Source organism: Bactrocera latifrons, unplaced genomic scaffold, assembly GCF_001853355.1.
Source record: "Bactrocera latifrons isolate USDA-ARS-PBARC rearing strain unplaced genomic scaffold, ASM185335v1 scaffold_24, whole genome shotgun sequence".
Taxonomy (NCBI): domain Eukaryota; kingdom Metazoa; phylum Arthropoda; class Insecta; order Diptera; family Tephritidae; genus Bactrocera; species Bactrocera latifrons.
Genome location: NW_017535963.1, coordinates 1,326,168 through 1,338,315, shown reverse-complemented (window position 1 = coordinate 1,338,315; position 12,148 = coordinate 1,326,168). Strand labels below are relative to the sequence as shown.

At 37.1% G+C, this 12,148-nt stretch overlaps 1 long non-coding RNA gene across 2 annotated transcripts in view; it reads right to left on the bottom strand.

Moving 5' to 3' along the window:
• Positions 1 to 568: 568 nt before the first annotated feature.
• The window catches only part of LOC108969070, a 216,708-nt gene continuing 205,128 nt past the window's right edge, over positions 569 to 12,148 (bottom strand). For both annotated transcript variants that reach the window (XR_001993379.1, XR_001993380.1), the window contains 2 exons: positions 5,110 to 5,283; positions 569 to 670 (listed from right to left, as the gene is read on the bottom strand). This is a non-coding gene — a long non-coding RNA (uncharacterized LOC108969070). The remainder of the gene's footprint in view (positions 671 to 5,109; positions 5,284 to 12,148) is intronic.

Here is a 12,148-nt window from a genome sequence, read left to right as displayed (position 1 = left end):
CTAGGAGAACAGAAAATGCGCATACGCTGGCTTGAGCATCCAGCCACACATAATGGTTATTTTCAAATTTCGGTGATCTACCAACAAATTATTCGTTCCAATTTCATACGCAGGTATGCTGGCTTGCATAGCGGCATTATCACATTGGAATGTTAAGAATGTGTAACAAGAACAATTTGCATGACGTATTATTCGGGGATGTGCAGTTAGTGCAATGCAAAGACAAAAACAGAGAGAGAGCAAATGGAGCGCATATGCCTATGCTATATTTTACTTTGTAAGTAAAGTGAGCGCATAATTGCTTTTGCTGTGTTGATCGTAATTTTTGTAATGATTTTCTATGCACTAAGAAACAACACAAAAAGCAATTATCAAACAAATTATTTATACGATGCCTGCGTAAATGGAAAAGGGTAATAATACAATTATTTAATTTTTCATCTATTCATACTTTTTTTTCATTTCGGATACTTACCAGTTTTTACAGCACTAAAATTAAACAGCACAAACAATCAAAAAATCATAATTTTATTTATTTATTTTTATATAATATTTTGCGAATTTTATTCAAATAAAATAAAAATGTTGTAAATTGAGTGAATCTTGTTTGATATATTTCTTCTGGTTGACAGACTTAAGAGATGTGGTGTATGTGGTGGGCCATTCATATCTGAAATAAGAAAGTAAAAGATGGCGTTGAAATAAAATTAAATACGGCTAGTGTTATAGAATGTTTTTGTATTTCTGAGTAATTTGTGGGACTATTGAATGTTTAAGTTGATATGTAAGCGCGATCGCAAGATCGCCAAAGTGGATAAGTGGAAAGTCATATCATTGATACCTTATTATATATATAGGGGTTTCATTAGTTTTATATTACAACGAAGCGAAAACATAGCGTTGAGATTTTTTATACATATGTAATCCAGCAACATTTTTTTTCTGTATGTATATAATGTAAAAGGGAAGTCTGTTTGCCAGGAATCGTTTCTGTCGACGAAACCTATTATACTCCCGTGGGTGTTTTAAATACATAAAATCAGTTGGTATTAGATTTCCGCCATTTGAAATAAAATATTTGTTATTTTGGGCATTATCTACAGATCAATTTGGTTTGCAAGTTAGTAGCTATAAAAATGCATTAGAACAATCAAGAAATACTTAATTATGACTAAGTTAAGAACCACAATGCTTTTATCATCTAAAAGGTGAAACATTAGTTTTACAAAGACCTTGATATCCACGTGTAACTGCCTCAAGTTAAAAGCTGTGCTGGATATGTAATTGTCGTGTTCCATAATTGATTGTTAACTATTAGAAGAAGCAATAATTTGCAGTGAGTATCCATATACAAAAAATAAATTGATTACTAAATTAGCTTATATGAAAGACGCTTTATTATTAAAAACCTGCTCTCGACGAAAACATGTTTTATGGTACCCCCTTCAAAAGAGAGCAAAACGTGGCAATATTTGATGATTTTAATACTACTTTGAGCACGTTTTAATTTAAATTTCGTGCGGAAACCCACTCGTCGTATTATTATTTGTTGCTAGGTTCGTATGACTGGCAGTGATATTTGTGTCAAATTTCACATCAAAGTAATGATTATACGGTTGTCTTTCAGAAGTGTACAAGTATAAAGAGCATTCGACGATTCTTACGAAGAGTGAAATTATTCAACAAATAAGTTCCATTAAATTTTATGTGTGGAATCAAATTTCTGGTGCCGAAACGTTCGAAATGGAGAAAAAGTCTTTCAATAATTCTTTGACGCGAGCAAGTGTTTTTGATCAGTACAAAATTTTCAAAGAAGCTCGAGAACGAGTGTTGATCAACACGTCAATAATATAAAGAAATTGGTACTTGAGAATCGGCGATTAGCAGATAGAGTTCTTACTGGCATCTTTGGAATATCGGAAGTGAAAGTGAAGTTAACGTGAAACAATGCCTTCCGACTATCAGGATGTCATGAAACGTATTATTACTGGCGATGAGGCCGAATATCGTGGGGCCAAGGAGGATTACTTTGAGGAGAACGACATAGATTTTGAAGAATAAAATAAGAATTGTAAAGTTATGAACAAAGTTTAACCATTTTTTTGCTCATAGTAGCTCAATTTCGAATATATTTTTATAAAAATCTCACGCCACACAACAAATTCTTTTTTTTTTTCATTTGATCTAGAGGATTTTTACGGTAAGACACTAAACTTCCACAAAAAGCGAACCGGGATATTAAATATATCTGGATACAAGAGAAAACGAAGCTTCTAAGAACGTAGTATTATATGTGATATAGATAGTTTCAAATCTTGTTCAATCTGAGATTTTAATACTTTTCAGATATCTATAATTCGATTCCAACTGTATATAGGCAAGCCTACTTCTTATATATTTTTATAAAAACCCCACGCTACACAACATATTAAACTTTTTTTTCCATTATATCCGTTGATAAACAAAGTTTAATTACTGAATTAGCATACCTCACGGATTCTCCCCAAAACAGAGGGGTTGCAAAAGATTTAAACAAAATTGAAATGAAGAAAAAAAAAAGCTAATTTGTGAAATGAAAGCACTCATCGGCAATAAATAGCCTGACTTATGACTGCAGGTGTGCAAAACTGCAGGCAATCACGCTTTACAATGGCGCTGCAACTTGCATATGCATTGAAAGGCAGCAACTGCTGTATCTGTGAGTGTTGCCAACGCCTTGCGTAAGCGTGTGTGCGTTTTTATGTTGTGAGTTAAAAACCGGAACAATTATTTCGCTAAACAAAAGTAATCAGTTCGCTATCGCTTTCGCTGGCCGGAAAGGACACTTCTAATTGAATGCCACAAAGCCGTAGGCTGGGTAAGTGACTTGCAACAGTGGCTGTAAATGCCAACGGTCATGTGTATTTGTGTGCGAACATGTGTGCGTGTAAACAAACACACACCCGGCAGAAGTAAACCTGTGGGAATAATTTTTCAAGTGAATGACCAAATGCAGGCATTTTCGCTTTTATTTGACTGTTGCGAAGGCAATTAAGTCGCTGGAGATTGCTTTGAAGCCGTTTCACAAGAGTGTGTGTATGCGCTACGTATGTCTGTATGTGTGTGTGTGTGTTCGCATATCAGTCAGTGTCAGCAGTGTCACTGTCACGTGGATTTGCATAATTTCAAAATAAATGTTTGTCGAGGGAGGGCTTTTACTTATATTATATACAAGTTTTACTCATATGTATATCGACATATATTTATACCCTTAACAGGATACATATGTATGTTAAGTTCTCTAAGAGAATCGTGGGAGATCTTATAAAGATCGTAGGTATTAAACACGAGCTGAGTCGTCATAATCGTGCCCTTCCAACCGTCGTTTATATGAGCGTATTAGTCTCTCAGTTTTTGCGTTATCATTCTGAAATTTTGTACTCGTCTTTTTCTACTCCAGAAGCTGTTCATTTGTCGGAATCGCCGGTATCGGGCCACTATAGCATAGAGCTGTCATACAACGGACCGTTCTAAGACAAGTTCTTATATGGAAATCTTTTCCGTTTGAGAAGATATTTGCACGCAAATTTGCAGGGATCATGGTCTAATATAGTGATGCAATCTGCGAAGAAATTGTTGATATTGTTATTGTCGAATCACTATAGCTTATAGCTGTGGTACAAACTGAACGATCCAAATCAAGATCTTGTATGACAAAGTTTTTATTTGACCAAATATCTTGACTAAATTTTGCTTATAATATTGTCATAGAGAATAATCCGATCAATCTCTGAATATATTGTTCAATTCGGACCACTATGGACCACTATGGACTGCTGCTGCCATACAAACTGGCCATTCAAAATATAGTTAAAAGTTTTTTTTATACTATTTGCTGTAAGAAAGGCAACTGTGTAGGGTATTATAACTTCGGGTCGTATATGCAAGTACAACTGGGATACAATGAAGGGATTATGCACTCTAAGAATTGAGCGACAAGTAAGAAAGCACTGAGCTGCTGCTAGCAAGACATGTATGTATACATATATGTATGTATGTATGTATATGTATATATGTATATCAGTATAAAAATCACATCCGGTTTTTGGTTCCAACAACATTCACCTCAGCTACTTAATTATTGCTGAAAGCCATAAATATCTGTGCATGTGTATGTGTGTGTTTGCGGGTCTGGCATGCCCAGGAAGTCTTCAAATCATTTAAATAATAACGTTCGCGCTAAGCAAATAGTAACAAGCCGAAAAATATCCCTTTACCGGTGTGCAGAACACACACATATTTACGAATGTATAGTCTTACATTTTTGTATGTGTGCGTGTTTGTTTAAGATTTGTAATGTCTTCTTGTGTCACCAGTCGCTCCAAGTGTTCAGCTTAGCGACGTTGCAACAACACAACAAGTTCAAAGCACGCTAACACTTCCGTTCGGCAGCTAGAGTGGAGTATAAGCACACATACACACGCACATAGCTATGCATTATATATGCATACATACACACATATACGCACACACATGCATGTAAATATATTGTAGAAAATCACACGTGTCTTGCACTTTTCACATAGGCCTAAAAGACAGCAAAATAAAAACACACACACACACCGCTACAAATGCCAAAGCACTGCTCACACACTCGAAACCGATAAATGATATAATCCGTCCTTTTGATATGAAAATTCATTATCATACACTAACAATGCCATTTGGTTTTAATTTGCTTTCGCTCCACTTTGCACCGCGCCATAGCGTCTCTCAGCAGCAAGAGCCGTCAAGGAAGGTGAATGTGTTGTCGCTGCCGAGCGGAAATGAAAGGTTAATGTATGCAAATGGTAAGGTGTGCAATGTAGACGCAGAGCCTCCAGGTAGGCAATATGCAAAAAAAGTACAGGGAAACAACAACACAAACAAACCATAATGATAAATATATAAATAAAGCAAAAGAGCTATCGAGTTCGCGCTCCACGTCGCGGCTCGGATTTAAGCAGCAAGCGCGGTGCCATAAAATCATAAAAAATGTTGCTTCGGCTTTTAAGTAGCCTATAGACTATAACAGGCACATGAAAAAAGGGGTGAACACAAATATTGATATTTATGTACTTAGACACTTACTTACATACAGACATACTAATATGTGAGCACCTAAAGCGCGTTGCTGTCTTCGAGCTGTTTTGTTAATTAGTGAACCTTTCCCATAGCAAACCTTTTGGGCTTGTGATTGTGGCAGCTCAAGTGTCCATGTAGCGCGCTTCCTGACACTTCCGCCTCCAGTCTCTATTCATATACCTGTGTTTGAAGTGAGAAGACACGATTTATAATTCTTTTGCAATGTTTTAGTTGTATATAAAAAAAATTAGTTATAAATCTATTTAATTAAATATTACTAAGCACAATAATTTACTAAATTTAAATGATAAAAAGAAAAATTGAAAAAAAAAAAAAAAAAAAAAAAAAAAAAAAAAAAAAAAAATATTTATAAAATATAAATTAATAATCGGTTGTATGGAAGATATCTGATATAGTTGTCCGATCTTGCCGATTCTGACAAATGATAAATAGAATATTAAACTGTACATACGTATTAATTTACATTGGAATATTTCAAAAACTGAGAAGCCAAGTTTTATAATCCCTCAAATAATTCGCCTTAAAACTATAGAACCAGGTTTTTTAAGGTTAAGGTTAACCGGTTTTACACACATGGACTTTCGTACAAAGTTCTTTATATGTAATCATCTGTAGCGCATTTTCCGCAAACGCGATTTTTTTTGTAGTTTTTTGGCTCCATGTGAATGGCCCGCTCTAATGCATATGCCCCAAATGTTTGCTTAGCAGTAACCGCATACGCACTAAATTGGAACCCTTTCCTTCTTTCAATATTTCCAACGAACCGCCCCATTCTTAACTACGCATGCGTGCAAACACTTTGCGGAAGTCTATTGTCGTCTGAAATTTTCAATAGTTTTTTTTTTATTTGCACAAGCAATTGAGTTTAAGTAGCAACAGTTCAAAGCGGAAGTGCCATTTTTTTTTCTTTGCTTAACCGAAAATATGAAAATTGATTTCGAAGACTTCATTAGTAAAACAATTTAATGGAGATATGTCTATGCCGCCTTAGGTCTAAAATAGAGTTATTTTATGTTTAGATGGGGTTGGTTGTCTGCTCACAGCGGTATTCAGTAGAGCTGATGAGTTTTCTAGGATACGTACTTTCGTGTCAATAACTGCGGAATGAGAACGGGTAGGAGCTCTATTGGCTTCTTGTGGTAGGCCTCATATTAGCTTAGAAAGTTTTGGTCAACTAACAGCAGCTGTGCAGTGTCGCAAGTTTGTTCTGGCACGAGGAAAGTCGGAAGAAGTCTAGGGAGCTGTTCGCTCGTTCGCTCTCTTTTCAGTGGTTTGCGAGATCAAAGCAAAATCTCTTCGGATCTTGTACAGCTAGGCATCCAGGTGAAGTAGCGAAAATATAAAGCAAATACCTTTGATATAAATAGTCTCTGAGTAATCTCTTTGCCAGCTAAGGCATTAGCCATCTAACTTAAGCAATATAGTTTTTAATAATCATAAAAAATCAATTGGCTAAATGTTAATGAGTTCGAACGAAAAATCGACAAAATTAAATGACTAAGAAACCAACAGTTTGTGCAACAAAAAAAAAACTTCGAAAGAACCGAAGCTATGACAGCTTTCTTAAACAAATTCCACAGGCACAGTACCAAATGTTCCCGTGCCATTGAGACATAGAAGTGCCCGTAGTGTTAGCTGGCGCATCTATTGAAGAAGACTCAAATCAGTCTCCCACACGTCGTTCTCAAGCGTTGGGCATCTCAGTGACTTTGTTGTCGTGAATTTTGCGAAAGGATCTTGGCCTACATCCTTACAAGATCCAATTGTCGCAAGAACTGAAACCGCTTGACCCCCAGAATCGTCGTGTATTCTTGAATTGGACTGAGAAACAACTTGAAAATGATAAAGATTTTCATGGAAAAATCATCTTCAGGTTCATTTGAAGGCTGAATGACTGAAATGAATGTAGAAATGGCGAATCGAACACAGCATCTCATACACTTTCGATATGCCTAGTCTAATTTTGTTTCTTTATTTAAACAATTTATTTGTTTCTTTGTCGGAAACATATGTCGAAAATGCTAATTGAATTATCAACCTAAATGAGATATATGAGATTTAAATTAATGGTGTACAGCCGACCGAATTTAAAATTTAAAATTTTCTCTAAGCTAAAAATGTTTCCCTGAGTGGAGAGACTCAACTGCTTAGCAATATTTTCCGAACATTTGCGAATTTCATTAATTTAAATCAATTAATTTGTTTTCAATTATTATTCACAGGCTTACCGAATTACAGTTACGCGTACTTCCCTTCAATTTTGCTGTGATTGTAATGCAATTGCTGTTTGGCAATTATTTCGGCGTTTATTTCAATCAAAGTATTAATTTATCAAATACGAACGAATTTATGAATATGTGTGTGAGTATATTTACTCTATACACTCATCCAATATTGCAATTATAATCTAATAGGCCACTACTGACTACATGACTACATTTGATGAGTGCTCATCAAGCCGAAATAATAAAGGACAAGGAACGAAGAGTGACTGCGGCTGCGGGTGAATTGAGCAATATTGACATATATAAATTTGTATATATGTATGTATGTGTGAGTGAGTACAAACAAATATACACAGATGTTGAAAGGAAATCACTTTTTAATGCAACAACTTCGCTTAAAGTGCTTGGCAACAACAACTACCCAAGCGAAGTCATCGGCTCATGGAACAAATTGCAGCGCGTTTTATTGGCGAGTATTTTCCCATATCCGCGCAATTTCCAACTTCAAAACAACTTATAAGAGTGATATTTCCTCGGAATTGACATGCAGGCAGACACTTGATGCCGCCAGCAGCCGTCGACTGTCGCCGCAGCAGCAACATTAAATGCAACCCACTTTAACACTGGCAGCGCTTCGTTGGCGGAGCAGGGAGTGATAGGGGTGCCAAGGCAGTAAATCATTTTGGTTGAATATTTACTTAATGCATTGTGCTATGCCGGCAGTTATTGAGTGTCCGTTTCGAGTGCGAATAAAATCGTAATCGACCTTTTCGGGCCGACGCGTGAGAAAACGCCGCAACAATCAATGTTTAGTAGCAATTAATTCAATAGAAAGCGATTCGTTCAATGTGCCAATTGTCAGCACACAAACACCAGTAACAAGCGGCAGTTAGAGCACAAATCGCATCCCTCACAGAATATATGTGCATACACCGTCTTTCTCATACTCTGTTCGTAGTGCAAGACAGTGGCTTATGAAGGAGGGTGCGAGAGGGGGTTTATGGACCCTCTTATACGTAATAATGCATTTTAGTATGATAAAGAATTTCATACTAGGTTGAAGTAAAAAATGTTAAGGCTCTGAAGTACGGAAGTCATTTTGTGAGAAATGCTTCTTGAATATCTTGTAATGAAAAGTCTTCTAAATAAACGGAATATTTAAAATCTCAGTTAAACTAGTTCAACAAAATTAAAGCTAAAGAAGAGCAATGTACTCAGAAAAGTTTCACATGTAGGTCTTCTATCGATTATATGGTTTGAAAAAAGTTCTTGTTCCAAATAATTTAGACTCGGAACACCATTGTACCCTTACTATATATTTCATAAACCACAACAAACCATGGTATTTAAGAGTTTCAGTAGATTCTGATAACGCATATTTTAAGCATAGAAGAGTTCCCGAAATTTTTTTTTTTTTTTGGTTATCGAGATGGAACTGTGGTACGTAAGCGTCAATACTGCTTAAGTAACCAAAATTACAGGTTGTACTATATTTTATAACCAGATTAATCAAAAAGGTTGGTTGAAGGTGTAATGGAAAATTGGAATATCTTCTTTTAAATAGAGAAAGATAGATACAAGTTTCAACAAACAGTTTGAACAAAAAGCCAAAAAATAAAAGAGAAAATAAGAGAAGAAAATATTTAAGAAATAAAATATAATACTTGGCATCTCGATCTCTCACTAAGAACTGTTCTATGAAAAATTTTGTTGAATACAAAGCGACTATCAGGTAATTTCTGGAATGTTCAAGTGAAATGTTTTTATGTAAAAGAATCTGAGGGAGGTTATGCAAGATCAGTGTTCCGATGATGCTCTTCCTTTAAACTATACATCCCTTATAGAAGAAGAACTTTTTTAGACGAAGACGAGCAAGAGCGCGAGCAATCCTCTCTACCAAAATGTCACTACGCCACTGAACGCCGATAAATTTGCTTTCGTTTTGCTGATTTCCGCATTCAAACGTCGTTGAACAAACTCATAGAAAATAATTTACCCACGCTTTTAGTAGTTTTCGATTTCAATAAAATACGACTGTAAAGCATAGTTCCGGGGTGCAGCGACGGTCCGAATGCTGCACACTGCACTCTATCGCGGCATCATCAAGCCACCTCAACGCAAGGCTGCGCCCTCAATTCAATCAACCTCAATCGAGCACAGCCGACATTTATCCGCCGGCCGAGCTTAAGGGATGATCCCTTGCTGTGTTGCGTGGCAGCTATTGTTATTTGTTGTTTCAAACACGTGACAACCAGCGTTGTTTTCGTGGCCATAAACTTGCTTAGCATAATGCCGTTAGTGTAATGTGGTGGCAGGCTGCCAGCGTATGGGAAGAAATCCTCCCACGGGACTCAATTTATGCGCAGTTTTCGAAGAATATCGCTTGATTATAACCAGCCAACGCACGGACGGACGGCACAATGGTTGACGCTTGTTGGGTGTTGGTTGTTGGTTGATGGTTGGATATGCTCATCCACTTGGCTGTTTGTTTGTGCGCTTGGTGGTTTGTTTGTTGTGGATGATGGTGGCCGCCGGAGTGGTTGCCACTGCTGTGCCTCACACKCTGACTTCGTGCTTAGCTATTGTAATTGTTGGTGTTGTTGCATTGCAATATCATTACAACATATTTTATCACTCAACATTCACTAATGTAGAAATTTGTTCTGGTGTTTTATGTTTTTCATTTCCATGTGCTTGCCGTGCTTCCTGTTGTTCCTGGCCGTTTGTTTGACTCCTTGCCGCATCCTCGTTTACCATTGCGCCATTGTGCCCTTTGAAATTTGAGCGTCGTTAGCGGAAAGCAACGCATATCTCGGCCATCTCGGCGGCCTGCCCTTGTAAAGCGCATCAATTAAGCTGACAGCATTTCACTCGCTTTTATTCGGCACGGTTGTGTCGGCGTGGCAACCACTGCAGCCGATCGGCTGTGCCTGCAATGTGTGTACTTGTGCTTGATTGCGTAAGTCAAGCGTGGTTGGGTGTCGGTGGGTGTGTTTGCAATGCATCCTTTGAGATTTCTAATTAAATAAATTTGATAGCGTTTATAATGTTCGCTTAAGTCGAAAGTTTTATGGTTGCATTTGTTGTGCTGACAACATTATTGTATACTTTGTTGTTGTGATTAAGCGGATGCTCATAGCGAAACAGGTTGTAAGCTTTATATTGGAAGTATCAAATAACTGGCTTCTATACTGATGGTAGCAAAGGTGGTGTTAAGGGTTTCATATCCTTTTGGAAGTCGATGAAAAGATGGACAGGTTTCTAGTCTGAAAACAAGCTTTAAGCTTTTGTTTTGAAGGCAACAGCCGCTGCTTAAGCTATTGGAATCCGATTAAAAGTTACTAAGAGATAAATATTTTCATAATTAACTGATTAAATACGAGAAATTTGCTTGAGTGTTTTACGCATAATTAGTTATTGCCAAGAATACGAGTGGGTCTAAATCACGAACGGTGGAGATGGCAAAGTTCCATACCTCGTTCTGGACGACCGGCGACATCTTCTACCGATGAAGAATATGTTACTCCAAAATCGTCAGGCAAGTGTTAGAGAGATGGCAAGTCGGTTCGAATAATTTTAGTTTATTTTGGGTATGAAAACGCGTTCTTGGTCGACTCGTGCCGATAAAGCTGATTTTTTTTAAAAGAGTACCAAAAACAGATCTTTGTGGATATGCTTGATCGCGCGAGTTCTGATCGCACATTCGTGGAGAGCATTTTAAAGACCAATCAGATATGGGTTTACGAGTTTGAAATGCAAACAAGTCAAAAATCATGAGGAGAAAGCCCGTTTCCCCAAAATTCAATGAAGCTGAAGGCCATCCTAAAACATGCTTGTATTTTGAGGACTGGAAAAACAGAAAATTAAATAACTCTTTGGGAATTACGTAACGTCAGCTGGTCTTTGACAAAAGAAGATATTTTATCCAGAGGGTCTTCATATACTGTGCCACGTAGCTGGCAATTTTTTTGCGCTTTGATGTAATACTAAAAGATAAGTACGTATAAATTCCACTTTCATTCCACTTGCTTCAACTTTGAAAATTAATTTGTTTGTTTTATTCCAATACCAGTTATAGTATCAGTTAACGATTCCGTACTATGGTCAATAACTAGATTTTTATTTTTTTAAGTATCAAAAATAAACTTCTGGATTTACAATTCTCACCTTTCTGCAGAAAATGGGAAGCTCTTTGAGAGCTTTTGAAATATTACGGTTACTGGATACGACCACTAATTAGAAATTAATAATTGGAGTTGCTGTTTAGTGGACTTTTCTTAAAGTAATAATACATCGGGAGTAGAAGTAGCAGTGAATTTACTTTTCCGAATTGAAGCTGTCTTCAGGAAGGTGAGTACACCTCTCACAACGGAGTGACAACGATCTATGGATCTATGAACGTCACGACCAGTTCCTGTGCGACAGTGAGGTTCTTCTGGTCTAGAATACTACTATAGAGATCTACTATACTGGTTGCCCTTAGCAAAATTCATCCACCAGCAACCTGAGTTCTTACTTGATACTGTCCAATAAGCATTCATGACGTAAGGCTTAAAATCCGATCGGTCGCAAGAGTTGGTGTGAAAGTTGTATGGAATAAGGTGAGATGGATACATGTACACACGTTCTTCTCCATTGTCCAGTCTTTGTAAGATTGAGGCTGAAGCATTTGGGCAGACAAAACGAGTGATCCAAGTGGAGTCATTTGGGCACCAAGATCGTGTGGTATCACACCGTGATATAGCGATATGTAAAGTCTGAATGCGAATGCGACAATCCTGCTTTGATTCAGCCGTGGA